This window comes from Triturus cristatus, chromosome 3_2, assembly GCF_964204655.1.
Source record: "Triturus cristatus chromosome 3_2, aTriCri1.1, whole genome shotgun sequence".
Classification (NCBI taxonomy): domain Eukaryota; kingdom Metazoa; phylum Chordata; class Amphibia; order Caudata; family Salamandridae; genus Triturus; species Triturus cristatus.
In genome coordinates this window covers 1,000,638,555-1,000,664,552 of record NC_140584.1, presented here as the reverse complement: position 1 = coordinate 1,000,664,552, position 25,998 = coordinate 1,000,638,555, and the positions used below count along the sequence as shown (strand labels likewise).

The 25,998-nt window shown below is 46.3% G+C and overlaps 1 protein-coding gene across 2 annotated transcripts in view; it reads right to left on the bottom strand.

Annotated features, from left to right (window-relative positions):
• The window catches only part of MMP28 (matrix metallopeptidase 28), a 496,737-nt gene that overhangs the window by 337,872 nt on the left and 132,867 nt on the right, over nt 1-25,998 (bottom strand). The window lies entirely within an intron of this gene.

The following is a 25,998-nucleotide window of genomic DNA, read 5'->3' as shown; positions in this document are numbered from 1 at the left end:
ATAGCCTGCTCAACTTTAGCATGCAGTGCCGTCACCTGAGGAGCGGGTAGAAGCAACAGGAGTAAACCCATAAGCCTGGTTGAGATCTGGGCGAAGTAGTATACACAGACAACAAAGTCTCAACCGGTATTATTGATAAGACGAATGATTAAGCATGCACAAAAGATTGCAGGGAAGGAAAGTAGAGACTCATAATTCATTAGTATGTGTCAAAGGCATCATATATTTGGACGAGTACCAGCATTTAGCAGGACAGGAAATGAATTGGGTACAGAACAATTGGGAACAGTTGTAGCAGCACTGTAAACAATTAATACGAAAGTAACCCGAAAACTTTGTTCACACAAGTGCTCGTGACACTCAAAGGTGGACGACGCAGGTGACAAGTGAAAACAGCGACGGCGCAAGGTGCAGTAGTGATAATTATATACAGGAAAGGACTTATGGTTCACAGGTAATTCATTTACAATCACTTTTAAAAATATACGACTTTGCCAGGAGATAAGAAGGAGATGATGTTTTGAGCACTCCATGCCAACCATGTCTCATTGTTTTGGAGAGTATTGACATGTGGAAGGAGTCGAGGAAAGGGAATATTGAAACTTGTGATCTGTGGAGAGGCCCAGTAAAGGAAGAGGTGGATTCCTCCTTTCTAATCCCTTGCTCATATGTAAAGCCTATTGTAGATTTCCTTCTTCCCAGCCCGTCAGTACAAGACCTTTGTGTGGTCTCACTCGGGCATATGACACACCCTCAGACTTTTTAGGTTACCTGACAGTTTTAGCCCCATTTAATCTTACCAATCAGCCAGACCGGCACCAAGAGTTCTGGACTAGCTAGATCAGCAATATTTCACCTCCAATAGAATGCTCCCTGTTTTTTTTTTATATTTGTATTTACTTTTTTTTTTTTTTAAACGTAACATCAGCCACTGCGTTGGGATACATAAGTTACAGTTCTACTGCACAGTGGTGACAAGTACACATGAGCAATCTTTAAAATTTTCATGAGAGCTCCCTGTTTTATTTGTTCTTAACCAGAGAACAGGTGCACCTAACTCTTGAATATGATGATACTCCAGTAAGTGGATTCAGGTTGGTTGGTATTTAATGTACTGCACACTTCTCTCCTATGACTGTCGTTCTCCATGCTCCCCTTCCATATCTCCTCCTTGATATCTTTTATTGCACCACTCTTTCCACCTTGTTTTTCCACTGTGTCGCTTTCTGTCCTCTCATATATCTAATTTCTCGTATCACTTTGTCTTCATTTCAATGTGTTGTGAAACCTTAAAATCTGAATCTCTTGTTCTCTAATTTAGCTGTGCTTCATTCATGCCCACCTTTGACCTGTTTTCAGCCTGACTCTATCCTTGACACCACACTTGCATAAACATTAGGTCATGAATCTAAGTTGAGACATTGTAGGCTGCGTAAACATGCAAAGTCAGCACAAAAGAACAGCTGATGTCTACACTGTGGGTTTTGTGTGTATTTTAAACAATGATGAAGCCTTAGACAAAGTTTGTTCAGATAAGCCTATCTTGTTATGCAGCTTCAAGACGCGACAGATATACAAGGCACCAAGGTTGTTGATTCTTACCGATGGTCTCATTTGTGTGTTCTTCCCAAAGCTCTATTTACCTCTGGGCGTTCCTAGTCTGTGATTTTCCCTATATAAACCCATGTAACCATTGTTCAGTGTGTTCTATCCTTGGGTATCTTGATGGTACTTGTTGGATGGAAACCCATTCCTGAATGATTAAATAAACTATCCATGGTTTGACTTTGCACTCCTGACGATTCCTCCTTACTTGATAAGAACCCGTGGCGAAGTGGTGATCCCTGCATCAGCAGGTTATTAATTAATCTGCTCCACAGATTGGCGCCCAAACGTGGGTCTCCATCAAGCGCTTGCAGTCGGACCAGGGCAGGAGATCAGGTCAGTAAGACTAACTTCGATGAGAAGCGCCCCACCTGATAAGATTAGTGTTGCTCGTGGTCCAAGGTGATTTTTCAGCTCTCCAACTCTGATCTTCCTGGCGGCTGCTAGCCTTGACTGGAGCCTTCGGTTGGTAATTTTCTTTGGATCAGGGAGGATCGACAAGTGGGAGGCGAAGACTACGCATGAGGTAAATCTGTATTGAACTGGTTCATTTGTTCATTTGGTTTGGATCTGTTTGATCTTTGCTTGACTTGGTATTTGTCTTGACTTGGTATTTGATTGGTGATCTGTTTGGAATTTGGTAATCCGTTCGGACTATGTTTTGAATTTTGAAACCTAGGTTCTGTTTGGTATTTAGAGATCTAAGATTTGTTTTGAGACCTGCTATTTGTTTTGACTAACATTTTTTCTTACAGGTAATGTGAGAATATTTTTTATTTCTCTCTGTTTATAAGGTTTTTTTTCTTATATAACATGCCTGTGTTTAGTACCCTTTGGAAGTTTTGTTGTTGCTGCTGCGATAAGCAGAGCATTTTGGAGGCAAGTCAGCCGGCGTCACCAGAAGGTACGCCAAATTTTGAGATGTACATCAAATATGGTAATTGTCCCATCATGTACAATACATTGTGGAACAAATACACGAAAGGGGATCCCCAGCTGAGATGGCCATTAGAGGGAACTATGGACCCTCACAAACTCGAGTATTTAGAGAATCAATTGTTTTTGAAGAAAGTTAGGCCGGCTATGTTTGACAGTTTGTGTATGTGGAGAAAAGAAGTGAGGGAGCAGCAGCTCAAAGCAGAGACGGTACAAAGGAAACAGGAAAGGAAGACAGAGTATCAGAAGTATAAGGAATTGAAGGATAAGGAAGTTCAGGAGAAAAAGAAATGTTTAGATAGGGAGCATAGATTATTAATATCTAAAGAATATATAGTTAGACCAACAGTAGCGGTCCACCAAGAAGATGTGGACTCAGATATTGATGGATTGTTGATAGAACGACCCCTGCCCCCATATGTACCCTTAACACCTCTTCCCCCCGTACCCCTAAATATTGCTCCCCTTGTACCCACCGGCTCCCCCTTCTTTGCCCGCGGTTGACCAGCTCCCTATTTTCTAACCAGTATCGGTACATTCTTTACCCCCTCCAACCCAGGCCACTGCACCCCCATCCCAAGCCTCTGCGCCTCCACCTCAGGCCACTGCATTTGAAATGACTAATGATTCTGTGGTTCCTGCATCTGTCCTGACCCCTCGAGTTCTTCGCTCTACTGTACCTCAGTTTCGTCAGGATGCAATAAGGTTGATGGTATTAAATTGGTTAAGTGATCTAGAAATGGAAGTAGAAGAAATGATAGATCAGATTCAGGATTTCTCTGAGGGTGAGCCTCTTTGTCTTATAAGTAAGCTTTCTCATCAACTTATGGTTCAATGGGAGATGACTACAGGGCGAAATGGCCCAGATGATGTTAGAGCAATTGAAAGACAGTGTCAGATAGGGGCCTTCCCTGTAAAAGGAATTAACACTGCCATAGCAACGATAATTGGATACCGTAATGAGCTCTCTTCCTCTCCCCGAATAAGACCTATGAGGGAAGATGCGCCACAGTTCATTCCTGGAAGAGGAAATGCAGACGATGATGACCCAAATAGTGCTAATGCTAGAGCCCATTTTTTGTACAATTGGATATATACACCCTGGAAAAGGACGGATGTACTCACTTTAAAAGCCTCTTTAACTGATATACGGAAAACTCCTAGGGGATTTTATGAAGATGTACAGACAGCCATTGATTCTTGTATCATGACCTTAGCAGATATTGATTTTTGGTATGATTCTACCACCTGATATGTGGCGACTTACCCGGAAACAGGATCACGCTGTTGATTTGGGAAGACTGCCATCTTAGCAGCTGATAAGGATGGGAAACCTGGTCAGAAACCTAGTCCGCTTATACTGGATCTGCCTGGTAACATACTTACTTACATAAAAACGATAGTGCCAGCCAGAAAAATAGATTGGGCACTCCTTACTGCTTGTAAACAAAAACAGGGCGAGGCCGTCCCTGATTTCTTTACTCGCTTTGAAGAAGTGTTCCATGATTTTAGTGGACAAGATACAGCTACACCTACAGGTGCACATTTATTTGTAGATAGATTTGTGGGAAATTTGCTTCCTGATATATCAGTTCACTTAAAGAACTCTGAAAGCACATGGGCTTCAGTGACTCCAAAAGCTATATTAGATATGGCTCAGTATTATCAGAAACAGGTTACCACTGTGCAAGAACGAAAAGAAGGAAAATTAAAAGAATTGAAAACTAAGGTGATGATGGTTCAGGCCTATGGACCCCAAGGTCGAGGCCAAAATTATGGTCCTAATTATAGACAAATGCCTCCAGTAGGGCCACCGCGTAGACAAACTCCACTGGGACTGGATCAATGTGCTTATTGCAGAGAGAAGGGACATTGGCGTTCTGAATGCCCTGTTTTAGCTGCTGGTGGGAGAGGAAGGGGACAAGTGACTAGTAATCGAGGTACTCCAGCTCCCCGACAACAGTCACAGCAGGTTCAAGCTCCAGAGAGGAATAGGTCAGGAAATTATTTTGATCAGCGAAAGAATCAATATTCTATGGAGGATTGGGAATCAGAGGAAACTGTGGGAACACATTTTGCCTAGGACAAGGAGGACCAGTTGAGATACCTGTAGATCAGTCAGGGCCCTATATAACAGCCACCATACTTGGGCAGGATCAGAACTTTTTAGTGGATTCAGGGGCAACACGTAGTGTGATATCTCAGAAACTGGTCCATGGGACACCCTTGTCTGGCCAAGTGATCACATCGATAGGGTTTGATGGAACACCAACTCCTAGCCCTGTGTCCCAAAAACTACCTTTGCAGGATGAGAATTGTATCACTACAGCCCCCTTTTTACTTCCCCGACATGCTCCAGATAATCTGATGGGACTTGATCTTTTGAAATATTTCCATGCTACTATACATTGTTCCCCATCTGGAGTACGTGTAATTTTTGGGGAAAAGGCATTACCTAAACAATATAATTTTTCTTTATGTCCGGACCTTGATTCTGTCCCTTCATGTGTTTGGGCTACTACTGATACAGATGTGGGAAGAATGGATATTTCCCCAGTACATATACAGGTTCGGGAGGATGCTTACTTACCAAGGGTCCCGCAATATAAAATATCAAAAGAAGGTGAAGATGCATTGATGTCTATCATTGATGATATGATACGTACAGGAGTTGTTGAGGAAGTTTCCTCTAATGTATGCAATAGCCCCATTCTCCCCATTCTAAAACGGGGCGATGGAACAGGGGATAAGATTTACAGATTTGTGATTGACTTGAGAGAAGTCAATAAAATAGTTATCCCTCAATATCCTGTTTTCTCAGATATTACAACTTTGTTGACATTAAATCCATCTACAGCTACTGTATTCTCTGTCATTGACCTTAAGAATGCCTTCTTCTCTATTCCTATACATCAAGAGAGCCGGTATCTTTCTGGATTTTCATTAAGGGGCCGCTCATTCAGATTTTGTAGGGCTCCACAAGGCTATACAGAAAGCCCTAGCATTTACAGTCAAGCACTTAAACGACAGTTGGATGAACTTCTTTTGCCACCAGGAGTAACACTGGTGCAATATGTGGATGACATTTTGCTAGCTGCAGACACAGTTGAGCATTGTAAAGAAGCCATGCTCTCTCTATTGCATCATCTTGCTGTCAAGGGACATAAGGTCTTTAAGAATAAGTTACAATATTGTCAATCTGAGGTCACTTATTTAGGTCACCTCTTGTCTAAGGAAGGTCGCACGCTGACTAAAGACCGGATTCAAACTATCCTAAAAATTCCTATTCCAAGTCCCCAAAAAGAAGTCAGGGCACTAATTGGTATTACTTGCTACTGTAGACAGTGGATTCCAAATTTCTCCCTTATTATCAAACCTCTTTTGTCCCTTGTTACCAAAGACACTGCCTTTCGTCTACCATGGACATCTGAATGTCAGGAAGCATATCAGCAGCTCCGTGCATCCCTTTGTTCTGCTCCAGTGTTAGGCACTCCAGATTATGCAAAACCTTTCATACTATATGTACACGAGAGAGAAGGATGTGCATTGTCAGTTTTGGCACAACCATATGATAATAAGCATCGTCCCTGTGCTTATTTTTCAGCTGTATTAGACCCAGTGGCCAGAGGACTCCCAGGTTGTCTCAGAGCGGTTGCTGCCACAGCGATTTCTATACGCCAATCTGAGGGGATAGTGTTGAGCAACAAGCTTATGGTTATGGTACCCCATTCGGTAGATGCACTCCTGAATCAGACTAAAACCCAGCATTTGATTAGCGCTACAGGCTACGAACTTACACTTTTGGCACCTCACATCACACTTAAGAGATGTTTAATATTGAACCCAGCTTCATTGCTACCTTTGCCAGCTGAACAGGCGCATGATTTGCATGATTGCATTTTCCTAACAGAAGAACAGACTAAGGGAAGAATAGATCTAAAGGATACACTTTTGTTAGAACCTGAGGGAGAACTATGGGTGGATGGCTCTTGTTTAAGATTACCTGATGGCACCACCTCTGCATCTATGCTATTACCACTTTACAGACTGCGGTAGAGACAGCCCGTATCCCACAAAAATCTGCCCAAGCAGCTGAACTCATTGCGCTTTTGAGGGCTTGTGAACTTAGTGAAGGATTAAGAGTGAATATTTATACAGACAGTCAGTATGCATTTGGTGTGGCACACAATTTTGGCAAGCTCTGGAAGGAACGGGGATTCCTAACCTCCCATGGCTCTAAAATACAACATGGTGAATTGGTAAACAGTCTTCTTACTGCTTGGACATTGCCAAAGAGTATAGCCATTATCAAATGTAGTGCCCACAAGAAAGTTACAGAGTGGGACAAGGAAATGCTTTTGTTGACGAAGTTGCACGAGAAACCGCAAGTGCACTCTCAAGTAAGAAGTATGTACTACGATCTCAAGCTGAAAGATGGGAAAACATGTATACAGAGATTAAGGATATACAGCAGTCAGCCACTGAACAGGAAAGGGCAGAATGGCAAAAGGAAGGAGAATTAGATGATGAGGGATGTTGGAGGTCAAAAGACATGTTAAAATGGAAATTACCCTATGCCTATGTATTGCCTTTTGTGACTATGGCTCATGGACCTGCTCACGTTAGTGCCAAAAACATCATTTCCCAATTGAATCCAGTCTGGGATAGTCCACTCATCCAGAAAACGGCTGAGCATTTGATTAAATATTGTATAATCCACTTACAGCACAATCCTGGGAAGGGAGTATCAACCCCTACTGGTGGATTTCCTCCACCTCAGGTTCCCTTTGAAGCACTCCAAATGGATTATATTCAACTAGAACGCTGCAACAATTTAAAAAGCGTACTAGTTGCGGTTTGTTCCTTCAGCAAGTGGGTGGAAGCCTATCCCACCAAAGATAACACAGCCTTGACAACAGCTAAAGTTCTATTAAAAGAGTTCTTCCCCCGTTTTGGGGTTTGTAGAGTTTTATGGAGCGACAATGGCCCCCACTTCACTGGCCAGATAATCAAATACCTAATGAAGGGTTTGGGGGTAAAACAGAAGTTTCATGCTGCAAATTATCCCCAGGCAGCGTGTTTAGTAGAAAGATACAATGCCACCCTAAAACTAAAAGTGGCAAAAATTCAAGCAACAACGAGCCTTAAATGGCCAGATGCTTTGCCACTCGCTTTGCTATCTGTTCGTTCCATCCCTAACACGCTGGTAGATCCGGAGGGGAGGTTTGTGTTGGTGTTCGGCCGTCTAGATGGCAGAGATGTGACATTCTGCAGTGTCTATGCCCCGAATTCCGACCACACCGCATTCTTTGGCCGGCTTTCTGGGAGGCGGGCGTTGTTTCTAGTTGGTACGGTGTTCCTCGGGGGGGACTTTAATTCTGTCACTGATGTGGAGTTGGATCGTTCTCACCCCCCGCTGGCTCAGTCGGCGGTACGCAGAGTGGCCAGGGTGAGAAGGGACTGGCAGGAAGTGTGGGGCCTTGTGGATGCCTGGCGGGTACAACATCCGTTAGACAGGGACTATTCATTCTACTCAGCGCCGCATGACTTACATGTTCGGCTTGATGGCTTTTTATATACCCCGGGAGCCCTGGAACTCACACGCCATAGCGAGTATCTGGCAAAGACACTCTCGGACCACAACCCCTGTTTGATAGCGATACTCTGGTTGCAGCAGCGGCAAGTGATCCCGACGTGGCGTTTGAATCCGGTGATGCTGGAAGATCCCGTGTTTAATGCAGAGTTAGGGGAGGGCGTAGAGCGCTACTTTTTAGACAACTCGGGGATGGCGACGAGCAGAGCTCATGAATGGGACGTGCTTAAAGCGGTGGTGAGAGGGATTTGCATCTCGTCCGTCGCTGGGACGCATAAGGTGCTGCTGCAGGACATTGACCGGGCTGAGGCTCGGCTGCGCCAGGCGGAACTCGATGGCCACACGAATGGGGGCGCCCGGGAGGAGGTGTTGGCGGTGCAAGAGGAGGTGGCCACTCAGGTTGAGCGGCTTCGCTGCTATGACTATAAAGAATACATGGTACGGGCACACGCTAATCCGGCTGTCCGGGGATCCCCAATAGTGTCGCTGTCTATACCAGCAGGGGGCCTGGTCTACTCGCAAAAGGAGGTCAATGACCAATTCCTGGATTATTACACGCTGCTGTACCAGAGTAGGATGAGGGACCTGCCCGACGGTCTGGACGATTATTTAGAGGCTGCAGGGTTGCCACACTTGGACCCGGAACAGGGCACTACATTGGGGGCAGCTATCTCCCTGGGAGAAATCAGGGCAGCGGTTAAACACATGGCCCGGAGAAAGACTCCAGGGGCTGATGGACTCCCGGTGGAGTTCTATGCTGCGTATTTGGACATTCTGGCACCACGTTTGCAGTCGGTGTACAGAGAGGCGTGGGACCTGGGTAGGCTGCCGCTCACTACGAGAGAAGCGATCATAGTGCCGCTGCTGAAGAATGGTGGGGTCCCCACCTCCAGGACGGCATACCGGCCGCTTTCCATGCTCTCGGTTGACTATAAGATCCTCAGTAAGATCTTGGCCACGCGACTCTTGGGTCACATGAGCACCCAAGTACACCCGGATCAATCGGGTTTCATTCCCACTAGGAATACTGCGACGTGCATTCGGCGGTTGGTGCGGATCCTGGGGGAAAGAGGGGAAGGTTCGTCGGAGGCCGTGGTGCTGTCGGTGGACATCGAAAAGGCATTCGACAGTGTGGAGTGGCCGTATCTGTTCCGGGTGTTGAAGGGGTTTGGCCTGGGTGATCATTTTGTGCGTTGGACCAGCTTGTTATATAGCTCCGCCACAGCTAGGGTTCGTACAGGACGCACTATCTCAGCGGCTTGCCAGGTGGAGAGAGGCACTCGCCAGGGTTGTTCTCTATCCCCACTTTTGTTTGCGCTGGCAATTGAACCTCTTGCGGCGCATGCCCGACAGGGGCGTTTCTATGAGGGTGTTCCACTGCGCGGGGAGCTCCATCACATATCCCTGTACGCGGATTACCTCCTGTTGTATCTGGCTGATGCGGGGGATTCCCTACGGGGCGCCAGAGCCCTGCTCCGGGAGTTTGGCCGCTTGTCGGGGTTGCAGGTAAATTGGACTAAGACCTGCCTGTTTCCTTTGTCCCCTGAAGTTCAGATGCCCTTGGCGCTTGAAGACCTGAGGTGGGAACCTGCCTGCTTACCGTATCTGGGCGTCTGCATATTTCACGCTCCCACCGACCTTTTTGAGGGGAATGTGGGTGGCGCGCTGAGGGGGCTCAAGGGTAGTATGGCGTTCTGGTGCACTCTCCCTCTTTCGGTAGCTGGGCGTGTAGCACTGCTTAAGATGGTAGCGCTGCCACGGTTGCTCTACTTCTTCTGTACCTTGCCGATATGGATCCCGGTCTCCTTTTTTAAGACGCTTCGGGCACTGATGACAGGGTTTATTTGGGGATCTGGCAGACGACGGGTGGCACTGGCCACTCTGATGAGGCCGAGGGAGGAGGGGGGGCTGGCGGCCCCAGATTTTGAGTGGTACTACTTGGCGGCACAGCTGCAATGGCTTACACAGGCCGTGGCGTGTGAGTTTAGAGGCCCTGATGGTCCACAGGGTAGGGTCATCCCTCGACACGTGTTGTCATTCATTGTGCATCGGCAAAAAATCAGGCTGGACCAGCTCACCCTCGAGGAGCGCACACTCCGGCTATGCTGGACTCGCAGTCAGAAACGGGCAGGCTTCGTGGTCCCATATGCCCCGGAAATTCCTTTGGGCATGTGCACGGCCCTCCCTCATGGCGGGGATTGGTCGGCATTGGCTGGCTGGGAAGAGTGTGGGGTCCACATGATTGGGGACTTATACAGGGATGGTGTCTTGTTGCCATTCAAGGATTTTCAGAGGGCTTTCGACCTGCCGAGGGGGGATTATCTTTTACACGCCGCCTTGGTGTCGGAGATTCAGAAACAATGGAAGATGGGACTGTCGGAACCCCCAACTTCATTGGGGTGTCAATACGTCACTATGGCGGCGGGTACATTCAAGGCCAGCACCAGTCTATATAGGCGGCTGTCCACGGAGAGGCTTCCACCCCTGGATACCTTGCGGGGTAAATGGGAGGGAGATCCTGGTAGGCCCATTCCTGAGACGACGTGGCCGCAGTTGTTGCGGCGTGCCTGGAAGGGCACGCGCAACGCTAGGTTTCAATTGGTCCAATTTTACACTCTCCACAGGGCTTACTTAACTCCGGTCAAAATTTTACAGTATTTTGGAGGGTCCCAATCGCTGTGTCCCCGGTGCAATGCAGAAGGTGCTGATTTTGGTCATATGTTTTGGTCCTGCCTGGGATTAGGCTCTTATTGGGCAGATGTGGTGGCGTGTTTGAATCAAGTGACTGAGCGCGAGCTGGAAGTGGAGATGGGGACTTGCCTTTTGCTTTGGTTTCCGCACACCCCCAGTACTAAAATTACGAGCAAATTTTATGATTTGGGTCTGATAATGGCGAAGAGGGAGCTCACCATGCATTGGAAGGCAAGGGCTGGACCTAGCTTTCGGAGGTGGAAGGCGAGTTTCTTGTCCTGGGCAGGGAGTAAAGGGACGCTTCGTCTACAATTGGCCAGGCGTGCCTCTAATGACAAGGCGCTGGACGCTGCAAGGGCGTGGGGAGCTTTAGTAGAGGGGCTTCGTTCTCCGGAGGAGCTGGACGAGGGGGAGAGGGCTCCTATAGACATGGACCAGAGTGTGGAGCCTAGGGTGGGGCCCTCTGGGACTACTGGGGAGACTGTTCAGGATGAGGCCATTTAAGTACACTCAGTGAGGAATCAGCGCCTGCACAACATATTGAGAATTGTCGAATAGTCAAGGTGGGAGCATAGAGCACATATGGGTGGCAACATGGAGCCTCCTGTCCTTTGAGAACAATGATAGTGTCTTTTCTATTGATTTGAGTTAGGCTTTCTCGGAACACGGGGTTCTAAATGCCTAAGCTGAAGGGGGTCTGACGCGGGCACACTGACAGGGGGGGTGGGGGTAGAGAGGGTGGTGGGTGGGGGAGTTAGGGAGAAAATGTTGAAGAACCGGTTTCTCCTGACATGTACAATGATGGTTGGGTCTCTTACAAGATGCTATTGTATGTAATATTGGTTTATTGGTACACTGGTTGGGGAAAAATTAATACAATTCCTTAAAAAAAAAATAATAATCGGATTGTTCCATCCCACACAGTAAGATTGGACTTGACTGAAAAATTGTTTCTGATTCATCAGCAGGTGCTTGAAGCTATTCCAGACAAATCAGAGGGTTCGGCTCATGGTCTCCAACCCGGTGATTCCGTGCTCCTCAAGAACTTCCAGCGTTCTAAAGAATCTGGAACCTCGTTGGAAGAACATCAAGCAAGTGCTGCTGGCAACCCGAACTGCTCTCCGTGTCACCAACAGACGTCACTGGATACATGGATCCCACTGCAAACGAATTGCAGCAACTGTTCTCCAGCCAGAAAGCAGAAGTGATCTAAAGGACATCTTGCAGACTCAGAAAGGCGTTGCTCCTCTGAATGAAGACACCCTGTTCCCAGATCATACTGTGCCGTCGGCATCAAGGTACGATTTACGACCAAGGAAGGGAAGGAGCAGATAGAGATCCCGGAGGGCCGATTTCAATTAGTGGAACGATTCGGCTGTGACACGGTGGGATCACAGAATCGGCTGAACTAGGTTCAGAGGGGGTTGTGATACGTGTTCAGTGTTGCCTGGATCTCTCTCATGACGGCACTTTCACCCGAATGGTTGCTGCGCACCTGATTGGGAATAGGTGGAGTATGATGGGAAAAAAACTATGCCGGAAGCAAGCCCTGAAAGACTGAGCGCAGAACAGTGCATTTCCTGTATCATGGCTACACCCACTCTGTGGCGGTCAAAGTAGGCCAGCACTGTGGTGCCTTACGAGCAGTACTTTAAATGGGCCGGTACTCACCGGTACTGAGTACCGGCACTTTTATATTTTCTCCCCTGGAGTACCAGGACCTTTCCTCGGGAAAGGAGAGTACCGGTACTCAGAACGGCCAGGTTTTGATGCAGTTGGTGCTGCGCTCCATCCATGGCAGGTCATTCTGCACGGCCTACAATGGGTTAAAGCGCCTTTCAAACCAAGCTGAAGCCTGGGCTGCGCTGGTTCAAAAGCGCCAGCAGAGCAGCTCGCCTTCAGTAGAACACAGAGCTGCGTGTGCATCTCTGGAGTGAAAAGTCGAGTATAGCTGCAGGGTCCTTTTCAGAGGGGTCTGATGGTGACAAAAAAACCTGATTGGCGCGAGCGTGGGCCACATTGTTCAGGGACACAGCTTGTTAGTATGCCCATTGTTTTAATCGCGCGCAAATCTTTGCCCATCAACAATTTAAATGAGAGGGATTTGCATGAAACAAAATCCCGGCCCTCTAGATTACATCAATGCATTCATGCTTTTAAAAAAAAACTGCAGCACTAGTACTGATTCATTAGTGTGCCATTTTTTGGAAACGATGGCCCCGCCCCTTGCCCCGCCCCAAACTCCGCCCCCAATCCACTACTTTTTTGGGTGAGTACCTGCACTTATTTGTTTCCATTTAAAGCACTGCTTACGAGAGTTATTCATCCCCCGAACATTTCAGTTAATGATATGAAACATGGACAATAAAGATATGGCACCTGTTTATCCATTTGCGTCCCAGTTTAGGCGTCTGATCAATCAGGTCATTATATGAGTAAGGACAATGAGCGCTGATCAATGTATAATGCTGTAAAGAACTCAAAAGAACATCCAACTCACAACCCTTAACAACACCCTGCCACCCCAACCCCAACCGTTATCGAGTTCCCAACCCGGATCCCCATCAAAGAAGTATGACCGGAAGCAGAGATTGAAAGCCCAACCGAGCACTCCACACAAGGGGGTGCCAGAGAGCTCGGTTGGCCCTGTGCTAAAAGAAAAGTCTATTCCAAAATGTTGCCAATAACTTTGCAGAGAAATTAACAGCACTTTTCCACACGCTCAACAGCAACACACGCCCAATATAGGGTATTAATGAGCAAACAGCGGGGTGAAGCAGCAGCGAAAGAGACAGGCAACACCCAGTGCTTTAAATGGGGAAAAATAAGTGCAGGTACTCATTAAAATAGAGGTGTGGCAAGTGGGCGGGGCCAGGTGCGGGGCTAAGGGCAAAATATGATCCATAAGGACTTCTGTACCAGTTGCAGCACATATTAAAACACATGAGAAATGCGTTGATGGCAACAACAACAAAAACAGATTAACTCATTACACCAAATGAAAGTCATGAGGCACTTTCACCCGTATGGTCGCTGCGCACCTGATTGACAGTGCAGGGTCTGTCTAGAGACCCTGTCCTGTTAATCACAGCGTGACACAAGCCCTCTGAACCACCTGCAGTGTAGGGACGTTTAAATGGGCGCTGCTGGAATCTTCACCAGCAACTCTGCAAAAGGCTACTTCAGCCGAGTTAATTACAAGCTCCTCCGAAGCAGAGCGGCCTCTGCCCTGCACTGGAGGTGAAACCTAACCTGAGCCTGCTGCAAGTCTGAAAGTCAGAAGACTCGCTCCCGCACTGTCTCGGCGACTTCTCTCACACACTGTTAATTCTTGTATGGGTTCTTCCATCACGAGAGGGACACTTACCAAAAACAGCCAACACTGTGGATAAATCACTGTTGTTGACAAACTCTACCTTGAGAAATAAACAAAAATGCGCTTCCTATTTTGCTGAAGCAGGTCGGTGTCCTCTTACCTTACACTTAGTGCTGGGACACTCCTTTGAGTAGCCCTGCGCTCTAGAAATCCCGCTATTCATTCATTTAAACAGGCAGTAGATTTCTGAATATTGTAGTAAACAGGCAATCTGCTTAAACAAAATTCTGAAACAAAAACGCGCAGGTTGTGTTTGCTCCAAAGAGCAGACATATGAACCACCCTAATTAAGTGACACAGGGGCACTTACTTGCTTTCTTTAAATGACAATGCCAGAATGAGATATGTAATGCCCAGAGCGCGGTGGTGCCGGGTGGGGGGTATTTCGACGAGCGATGACGAGGGAGAATACATTATTTAATTTTCCACCGTCATCGTCCGTCGAAATCCGCCCCCACCTGGCCTACCGCTCGTACCTGCACGTGCCGCGGCTGCCAAAGAGGACCTACGTTGCTCAGCGACAGGTATAAGACATAGCTGGATCGACAGTCTTTGGGGGTGTGACTTTCTCTGAAGATTCAAAAATGCCCTACAACCACAAATGCACCCGGTCTGTCCCGCAGTTCATGTCACCACATTACACGGTTACTGCACAGAGAAGGGAAACTGTGCTATTGACAATTTATTTTGTCTTTGTAGCCTTTCCCATAATAGTAATATTTGCAAATAAGTACACAGGGGTCATTGTTTTCTCACTCTGTAGATATCCAGGGTCAGCGGGATACAGGGTCGCCCAATTGCACCTCTACTGCACACAAAATACGATTATCCCCCTTTCCTAAATAAAATGTCGACCGACAGATACAGAATAACCAGACTTCATGGATGCAATCTTTGTAACACGAGCCTCACTAAAAGTCAGATTTTTCGATTGGGCCCACAGCACCCTGGAATGGTGTGCTGCAGAAGGGTGCAGAAGAAGAGATACAGAGAGAGTATTATTAAGTAATGTGATCCATCATCAACATCTGTTATACATCCCTAACACTGGAGCCCCTGGAATGCTGTGGGAGTGAACAGCACTCTGGGAAGACCTGCGTGGGAAACACTCGATGCCGCGGTCATGCTCGCGCTGGGGGCTTGCTGGGACGTTCTGCTCCCAGTCCCAGGCTTGTATGCAGCTAGAGGAAACTGCATCGTTCCTTCACTGTTTTTGTGTCTGAATCAAAGAATACGAGTTCTAGGAAACTGGGGCGAAAAAGAATGCCGTTATATAGACTACAGCTGAAGGGAAGAGGGAAGAGCTGGGTCAGACTACAGAACGGAGCATGCATTTGTCCACAAATCAGCATTAATAACGGAAAGCGAACCAAGCAGGCGGTCTGCAGCCGCCTTGAAAAACACTCCATTGGCTCCCAGCGGAACAGAGGCCAGTACAAAGTTTACACAGTCTAATGCCGCGTATCCAAAGCCCACGAGGTCAAGGAGTCCCCGAGTACTCGAGGAAACGTGTGACCCTGCACCATATCTGCCAGCGCAGGCGGAGGATCCAAGCCAAATTCAAGCAGGAAGATGCACAGGCACGACTATCAGAGGGCACAGCTTCTGCTCCTAGAATGCCTTGGCCACATACAGGGCGGTATCCATCAATGGGGCAGCAGGCGCAGTGACAACAGGCCTGAACGGCCCATGGAATACTGTGTAGAGCTGTATTCTTTTATATATCTTTGTTTTGAAAAAGAAGAACAAGACATAGCAGAGCAACCTTATGCTGGGGTACATAAGACAGCATATATGTATGTAACATCTTTTGTACGGGTTACACAGAGATGCAATATAACCATTCAACTACGGTGCCGCCAGTTCATTCCTCAGGTGTCCGTTTGTCTGAAGGGCCAGGTACCTCAAACCCTCTCACGTTTACTTTCACAGCCCCTTTATTTGTAGGCCACCTTCTCCACCCTAGTGCAGTACTCCATTCCTCTAGACCGCTCCCGTATGGTCGGGGGTTCTGCATTTCAGCTCTTTTCAAAATTCCTCTTTGCTACCAAAAAAGCAACTCAGGCCAAAGTTCTCTGTGCACAAGACACTAGCCAACCCTCCCTTAGCCCCAACAATGCTACCTTTGGATCCGTAACTGTGTGCGCAGAATGTTTGCTAGAGTATCGCAAATCTCTTGCAATATGGCACTATGGGAGGCAATGGATTACTTCTGCAGTTTGGTCGAGAAGCCAGTTTCCATGTTTGCACTAAGGCACATGGCATGCTTGCCACACCACTAACCACATATAATTTATGCCACGCATCTTCACTTATGAGCGTCTAGAAAAGTTTAGTTCAACAAAGCTTTCGATCAACGGAAACCTTACTTAGACCGCCACCCCTTAAACAGCAGTACTTGAAATAGAAATATATAAGAGAATGTACTCATTATACCACAGAACCTGTCTCCTACTGAGAAGGTGCCAATACTCTACCTTTCAAATAAAAGTGAAGGTACTCAGTACCTGAAGGTCTATGACCATGTAAAGCACTGCAGTATACATGTACTGTATCTCAATGACCTAACTCCCAACTGTAGAGAACTAAGAACAGATCCCATTAAGTGCACATTTGATTGTCCGTTGGCTATGTGGACATATGCATCAGTCTCCTGTATCCTTCAAACTAGTACTCCAAATCAGCCGCAAGGAAATATCTCAGCATGTTACACAACAAAGAAATACTCACTCACGGGTGTTACCTATTATTGCTTTTTAAATCATGATAAACTCCAGCATTGGGACAGGAATGTCCCCTATATAGTATTAGGATATGTGCCCTTCCCTTGAGTGCCCAACTGCATAGGAAACTGCTGTCCTCAGTTTTGTATTGCCCCTGGTGTCACAGTAATATAGCGTGTGCACAGAGGCCTGAACCTGTCCATAGAAATGCAAGGTTAAAGACCTATCCGGTGACAGAGAGGGATGTACCAGGCATTGACTCATAGTAGACAGTGAACTACTGTGTCTGTCATGTAAAGTAGTGTGGCAGCATACTGTGCTTATGATTCAAAGTGTGACCAGACATTTTACTCTGTGTTAGTGAGAGGGCAGTCTATTTATTTCTTTTGGGTAAACTTTGGCTGCTATGTGAAACCCAGAACCTAAGGCCGACATCTCTTGCTTATGCTGAGTGTGCTTCTAATGAGCGCGTGGTGCATGTATGGTAGTGGGACTGTGTTTGTTAGAGGCTGAGTACTGAAGCCAGTGGGATCCATTTTGGATGCCCCTGGTGTTTGCATGGCACAAAATGAAGAGTGAAAATGTAGCGCTGGGATGCCTCCGGGTAGCCATGCGCTCTAGAAATGCCTTTTCAATTCAATTCAATTCCCAGACACTGGTAGTGTTCTAGCATATCTGTGGCTGGAGACCCAAACATTAAAGTGAGGATGATGGAGATAGAGCTACCTTTAGAAGCTCCATTAAGACTCCATTAGCAAAATGCTGTGGATTATTTCTTCCCAAGCACTGCCATAGTGATGGTAGGGGTGATTAGTTTGAAAGCCGTTTCTACTGCTCAAAGTGAGGAAGTTTCTAAGACAGACCGGCCCTTCTGTCTATTTCTGATTACTGCTTAAAGGAGACTGATGACAGCTAGGTGCAGGGAACTCCCACCTCATAGAGCCATGTTTTGGATGCATGTTGTGCTTGGAACCAACCACAGTGCTCTCCACTGTGAGAAGTACCACTTCACACAAAGGCTCTAGCTGAAGAGCAGCATGCAAATTACATTTGAAAAGGAACCAATCAAGACCGGTTCTGAAGCAGGAAACAGTGGATCTACAGTCCTTCCCCGGAAAATGTTTATAAAATTGGATCTAAATCACCCCACTTAGTTTCAGTTCCATGTTCTATTTGATCAAGGAAGGTAGTCCTCCACAGAGTACTGAGAGATGCTGTGGAATCAAAGCGAGTGTCTGCTTGACAGCCACTCTACCAGAGCTGAGGAAACATCACCTGAATTCAACACTTTGTACTGGAGGATCGGAGGGTCTTTCTAAAGAACCCAGAAACCTGCCAGACTGCTTAGGAAGGGAAATAGTGTGTCCGAAACTGCCTGAGAAGAGACTGTTCAGAGGGAGGAGCCCAGTATGCTCCTAGAGAGCAATCCGTGAGTAGTGATGGAAAGGAACTCCCCTAGTTCTCTTGGCGCAGTACAGGACTGAAACAGCCCAAGGCAGTACCAGAGCATATAACCTGGCAGACTGCCGCGAGCTTAAGAGATAAATACTGTCACACCCAACTTCACTGCAGCGGAGAATCTTGCTTAATCCAGAGGCTGCACCTGTGCCCTACAGTCATCATCACAAGAAAGTAGACCTGGAGGCTGTAACAGTCATCACCGAGCAGTGGGCTGCAGCTACCTCAGATGGCCAAATTGCTGAAGTTGGGTTCTGCTATGCATGATTTCCCCCCCCTCCCCCACCCCCCCCCCCCTTCGCTCCAGAGAATGACCAGCGCATCTGGTACTGAAGCGAGGGCACCGCAGCAGCTTCCGTTGTAGAATACGAGCCAAGGCATGAGAGCATGCTAGACCTGGCTTTTTCAGCGGGTTTATCCCAAGACTTTGATTTTTGTCCTTTCGTTTCTGACCTTTTTGTGTTGGTTTTATGACCCTGAGCACTTTACCAATGCTTATCAGTGCTAAAGCGTGTATGCTCTCCCTGTAAATTGTTATGATGGATTGGTGTTCCCATGATTGGTTATTTGATTTACTACTAAGTCCCTAGTAGAGTGCAGTGTGTGTGCCCAGGGCCTGTAAATCAAATACTGCTAGTGGGCCCGCAGCACTGATTGTTCCACCCACATGAGCAGCCTGTACATGTAACTCAGACCTGCCACTGCAGTGTCTGTGCGTAGTTTGTTATTGCAATGTCGACCTGGCAAGTGCACCCACTTGCCAGGCCCTACCCTTCTCTTTTCTTACATGTTAGCCCTAAAGTAGGCCTAAGGTACCCCTTTGGGCAAGCTGCAGTGTATGTGAAAGGGGAAACAGCCTTTACAACAAGGTTTTTACCGTGTTGTACCTTTACCACGCATTTTTTAGCATGCATGTTTTTACCGCGAATATGCATTTACAACTCATGCCAATACAACACATTTAAGGTAAAAATCTAAAAACAATGCGTGGTATTGTCATGCGAAGTATTTACTTGTGTTGTACAGTCGTACAACCATGTGAAAGGTAGAACATGTCCTGGTATGGGTGGCATGTCCTGATAGTGAAATTCTGCCAAATTAGTTTTTCACTATTGTAAGGCTATCTGTCCCCAGAGGATAGAATGGGGAGTTTGCTTATAACATCTTATAAGCATAACTGTCCCGGGGAACAAGATGGGAAGATAAAGTTTTGTATGCCTGAACTCAAAATGTTAAGATGCATCTTTTAGTGAGGGTGATTTTTACATTCTGTGTTTGAAAATACTACTTTTAGAAAGTAGGTAGTTTCTTGCTTAGCCATCCAGTGTGTCTCTGCTAGGATGTGTATTGACTGTCTGGCTTTGGAGTGACGGGCTGGGGATATTCACTATGTTCAGCCAGCCACTTGGGGGGGGGGAGGGTAGGTGTGTTCTGCCTTTCCAGGGTGAGTCAGGGCTGGCCTGAATACACCTGGGTTGTTTTTAGAGTAGGGGGAGGAGATTTCCTTTCACCTGAATGAGCCTGGTCTGCCTTACACAGTGCTGTCTCCACCTCCTGCCAGGAAGCTGCACCAGAGAGGACAGAACTGGTTTTGACCGGGCACAGGGCTTCTCTGCCACCAGAGAACAAATGGTGTTGCTGTATAAATATTGGGGCCCAGACCTCAGAACTTTAGACTACTTCTGGAAATCAAGAGGAACCTCTGCCAAGGAGAAGAGCTGGAAGAAACTGGAGGAGGAGTACTGCCTCTTTGCTTTGTGCTGTCTGGGGTTGGCCAGCAGTGGCTGTTTCTGCCAAGGAGAGAAACTTTGTGTGTATCCTGCTGTCAAACCTAATCAAGTTTTAGATACAGTGAAGACGACTTTTGGCCACTAAGTTATTAAATACATTTATAAAACATGACTTTTACCTAAAAGGTATCTTAGCACTATTGTTACCTTCTCAGTGATCTTTTTAGAGAAAAGCACAACTACCAACAGTACAACTTTAATTAGGCTTGGAAGAAGGGACCTAGCGCATTATCTCTCGTTTCATGAAACGTCTATCTATTTCGGGAAGAGCCATGTTTTCAAGTTCCTCCTAAATTGTACGAAACTGTCACTGGCTCTTAACGGGGCTGGCAAATTATTCCATATCGGGGCTGACTTTACTGAAAAAGACCAACCAACCCGTTTAATTTTTTGAATTTTGGAAGACATAATAGCTTAGCTGTAGACAAATGTAAATTCCTCATTGGTACGTAGTGCTTACATTTTCCTTGCAATAGCCTGGGTCCTGTTCCTTTTATAGCCTTAGAGAGAATGCACATCAATTTAAAAGTGATTCTGTCCTTCACCGGGCTCCAACGAAGTTTCCTGAGCGTCGCAGACAAAGAGGCATGTCTATGTTTATCCAGAGCAAGTTTTGATGCTGCTGCTGCTTGTACTCTTGTACTCTGTACAGCGTTTTTAGCATATATTCTGGTGCTTCAAGCAACAGGGCATTGCAATAGTCAATTCTGCTAAGAACTGCACTTTGGACCACCAACTTTCTAGCAGGTCGTGGCAGCAATGGAACAATTTTCCACAAGTTCCGAAGTAATCCAAAGCACGTGGAAGCTGTTCTTTGCGTCTCCAAAGAAAAATTATCACCAAAATAAACTCCCAAATTATGAACTTCAATGTGGAATGCAACAGTTAGGAGTCTGAAAGCAGGTTTCGTCCCAAGGAGTAGCATCTGAATCGAGCGCATATACAGTATTTCATAATTTCACAAAAATATCTTGTGCATGATGCAAAGGGCTTTAAAGCAACCCTCTGCTTGACAGGAAGCCAGCGAACTGGAGTTCTCCCGTGGGCAACATGGTCGTACCATTTGAGGTGGGCCACTTTTCAGACTGCAAAGTTCTGGAATTCTCTAGAGCTTATTGACATTTGCTTCTAGAAAGTCAAGATAAAAGGTGTCGCAGTGGTTTATTCTAGATAGGCTTAAAGCAGAAACAACTTCGAAATGGGAGACAATCCTCCCGGTAAAACTTAGAACTTCATTTAGAGTTTGGCGGATGGGTTACTTCAACAAAACATGATGGACATCCTGTCCGCACTATTGCAAGTGTCAAGAGTACAATGAACTTGTAATACAGAGGACGGGCTATCCACCATGTTTGTGAGAAAGTATCCTGTCTGACAAATTCACTGTAAAGCATCAAGTCTACAGAGGAAGACAGTTACATTTTGAGTCCCGAATAAACCATTTCAAACCGCCTTCTACGGTGACATAAAAAACAAAATGCATCTATAAGAAACAGAACTTAGTGTGTGATACTTAAGCCCTTTTGAGATGAAAACTGTTCATTCGTGCATCGCAACGTAAGCACTCCATGGGAAACAGAGTGATAGGCCAACCACGCAAAACCATGAGGCGAGAGAAGTACTCCAAGCAGAGCCAAAGCTCCTTTGCCCCTCTCGGTCATGGAGTGGTATTAGCAATGGCTGCCTTTCCCGTTTTGAATACATGCAGCACTGAGACTAGAACTTCACAGCATCTGGTGCATGTGCATTCAAAACCTGAGTATAGTTACTCTGTTGTGAAGCTACTCCTAATAGCAATGTCCTACTCCTCAATGCATGGAGCACCAACTAATCAACATAAACAGCAGGTCTTTCTGAGATAGCAGCAGGAGTTTGAGGATGCTGGCTTGGACTATCACCTTATCGAGAATGTCAGAACTTGCTTATTCACTAGCTGATCCACCTATACATTCATCTCAGTGACTTAAGCACCACTCTGGAGCTCTGTATGTAGCCTATATGACACTCATGCCTTAACTGTTCAAATTCTGTGAGAGATGAAAGCTAATGCTAGTCTGCCCTGCTGGATCTGTTCTGAGGGAAATGTTAAATTGCATGTATTGCCTTCTGTGAGAGAGTGAAGCTAGCTTTGCTACTGTCATACTACCCCTCTTCTGCGAGAAAGTAAAGCTTGCACACCTGATGCCCAAAATGTACCTGTCCTGTGATGGGAACAATTTGGGCTGATGCTAGCCTAACTGCACCCGTCCTCTGAAATTGGGAAGCTTGCAAACTTTCTGTCCGAGGAGTAGCTGTTCTATGAGGAATTGTATTTGAAAGCACTTGCGTAACACACCAGTTAGCAGCTTTTGTTGTACCCAGGGCAAAAAAAACAGTTGTGGGGCCCTAGCCTAGAGACCTTGGTTTCATTCACAGCTTCCTAGCTTGACCAAAATGTGTGACCATTGAAAATTACTTTTCTTCCCTTTTCCTCCTTTGCTATGATCATCTCATTTGAGAGCATATTGAAATAATTCAGTTCGGGATTTTCATTGTATAATAACGTCACTTGTATATTGATAAATGTTGAAATAAGTGACGTAACCACACCCAAAGTAGAAAAGCCACAGCTGGGAAATTGTATAAGCAGTGACCAATAGTACTTTGGATTGCTTCTTAATGCAAGATATGGAACCCATTAACGGGGCACACCACAAAGCAGGTGAATGTTCCCCGTCCATTATGAATACCTGAATGTATGATAATTCCACAAAAACTTCTTTCAAGAGTTTTTTTTTATGTTTACGTCTGTTCATGGAAATCATATGAGTCCTTTAATGCCTCTCACTCATTCTTTAGTGTTCTAGTGGCCTGTGTTGCACTTGTCCTGTATGTGTGAGAGAATTGAGTGATGCAAAAAAAGGAAGGACGAGTGAAAGAAGGGTTACACAGCGCTCAATAGGAAGTGTTATTATATTCAAGTAGGCAAAGTGCGCACAATGTTACGTTAAAATTATTTGTAGAGCGCACATACACCGGTCGGTTTCTTGGCACTAAAAAATAGGAGTAGTCTGGGTCCTGGTGAGTTATTCATATGCTTGAATAAACAGCCATGTCTTAAGGAGTCTACTGAATGTCAAAAGGTCTGTGCAGGATTTGTTGTCAAGGTGGAAGGCGTTCCGAAAGTGAGGGGCCAGCAACATATATCTGCTGCCGCCTAGGCTCTTCGGTTTGTAGGACAGCGTGACCAGGAGGTTCATGTGGGCAGAACACAAATTGTGCGTGGAGTTATGTTTCTGAATAAGATTGAACACCCCCAATTTTGAAAGTGCAACGTTGTGGGAAGCTAATGTAGATTCCTCATAAGGGGGGAAGTGTGTTGCCATTTTGGCTGATGGAAAATAAGTCCGGTGGCCTGATTCTGCACCATTTGTAGTCTTTTGACTAGATATAATGGTAGAACGAAATAAAGTGAGTTTGCGTAGTCTATGTGAGAAATGACCAAGGCTAGGGCAGCCTGAATCAGTGCTTCCTTAGTGAGAAGTCTGCTGATTTTTTTCATCTGCCGCAACTGGAAGAGACAGGTAGAAACTACCGTACCAATCTGGGATTTCATGGACAGGTCACAATTTATTGCAACCCCGAGGGTCGTGGCTGAGAGAGATGGAGTTGGGGCGGAACCCAGCTCAGTAGGCCAGAAGTGTGAGCTCCAAGGGTTCCGAGCACCACCTATCAGGATCAGTTCAGTTTTATCCGGATTTAACTTTAAATGGTTGCTGTACATCCAGTTGCAGATGTGCAGCATGGCGGATTGGAATTCAGAAATGGAATCGGGCGTACTGTCGATGGTAAATATTTGTTGCAGATCATATGTATAGTTAAATGTGCTCACATTTCTTTCTCTTAAGGACCGAATCGGAGGGAATAGATAAAGATTGAACAGGTGGGGTGATAATGAAGATCCCTGTGGAACTCCGCAAGTTGACTTCACATTAGTTGCAGTAAAGTGGGAGAGGCGGACCGACTGGGAGCGGTCCTCCAAGAAGGACGTAATCCAGCTGAGAGCTGAACCCTGAAGTTCTGCATCCCTGACACAATCCAGCAAGATTCCATGGTAGACTGTGTCAAATGCAGCAGATAGATCTAAAAGCACCAGAGCCTGAGAGATGCCCTTATCGGCTTCCTTCCTTAGTTCGTCCAGCACAGTCAGTATTACTGCGTCAGTTGAATGAGAGAGACGAAAACCTGCTTGGTGGGGTTCAAGGAATTGAGACTGTTCGATGAATGAGCAGAGGCAGTTCACCACTTGAGCTTCCAATACCTTGGCCCGATAGGGGAGCAGAGGTATAGAGGGGTAGTTCAATGGGATCAATGGGTCTGCCCAAGGTTTTTTTAGAAGGGGAACTTTGATGGCTTTTTTGAAGGCTCTAGGAACACAGCCCTGTGTTAAAGATTCATTCATAAGAGAGAGGGCAGGGTGGGGGTTTGCAGTGAAAACGTCTCTTAAAATGTGAGGTAGACGGAAGAGATGGGCACGATATCGGGGCATCGTATTATCCATACGTACGGGCGCAGAGACATTGGACCCGATAGAAAGACTGATCAGAGCCCCGGTAGTCACTCATCCGAGGCCCCAAGAACTTTGAGCTGCAGGAGGGTAACCAGAATATGGAACAGAAACTGATGGGAAATGTTAAATGTACATGCTGGGCAGTGGGTTGGTGTGATGTGCGGGAGGGGGGGGAGGGGTCGTGGGTCTGATGTTCCGCAGACCAGGGGGGGACGAACAGGGATACCAATTCTCACTCTTCCAATATCCGTTTTGGTACCATGTATGGGGACGAGTTCCCCGGTGTCCTTAAAATGCCAATAAAGTCTGTTGTCAAAAAAAAATGTGAGGTAGACAGCTGTCAGCAGGGGATCTGAAGAACCAAGGCCTTATGGGCCTTGCGGCGCAGGGTACGTCTTAATCTCCTGAGTTCACCTGCTTCATCGAACAGAGACACAGGACACTCCGTTAGGCGTAGAAGATAAGGTTTATTAGCTGCAGCTAAGTACAGTTGTCCAAGAAGTACACTCGGTATGTTCTTAGGAGACTGCCACTTTACTTCGTGGCGCACAATCTTTTATAACACACATATTCACGAAGAACACTCCCAATGCATACAGCGTTAACCAATGAGAAGAATGTGAAAACAAGATATTAAGTAACTCAAATAAGCCTCTCTTCCAACAGTGTTTGTCACCCTTCCCCACAAGTTAATCAGTGGTAGTGTTTATAATTCGGCTTGCAGGTGGCAGGACACATTTGTATGCCCCGGAGGACAGTTGTGAAATGAAAGAATACGAGTAAAGAATAGCGAAGGCCAGAGGATAAGATAAGGTCAGGAAAGAATGGTGCGAACCAACAGATAGTTGGGACAGGGATCAGTCAAACCAGACGAGGATTAGTGGAGTCGGCCAGACCCTGACACCAGCTTTAAACAGAGGCAGGAGGTTATTTGATACTTTGCAGTAGGAAGATGAAAACAACACCTCGTTCACAGTGCTGCCTCAGTGAGGGCAACTCAAAATGGCGGCGGGACACAAAATGGTGGCTAGATACGAACGGGATCGGAGAACTGAATTACCTCAGATCCAGACGTAACTGTGATCAGTAGTTCCAAATGGGTTTCTCTGCTGAATGCCGGGAATTGATGCAGGGAGCAGTAGTTTCTCAATGACGTTGGTAAGGTCTCATATGCAAGGCTAGCGGGGATGCTGGCTCTAATCATAGTAATTTTGTTGATAAAAAGTATTTAAGGAGTTACAGAACAACCGGGATGGGGCTGATTTTATTCTGACTAT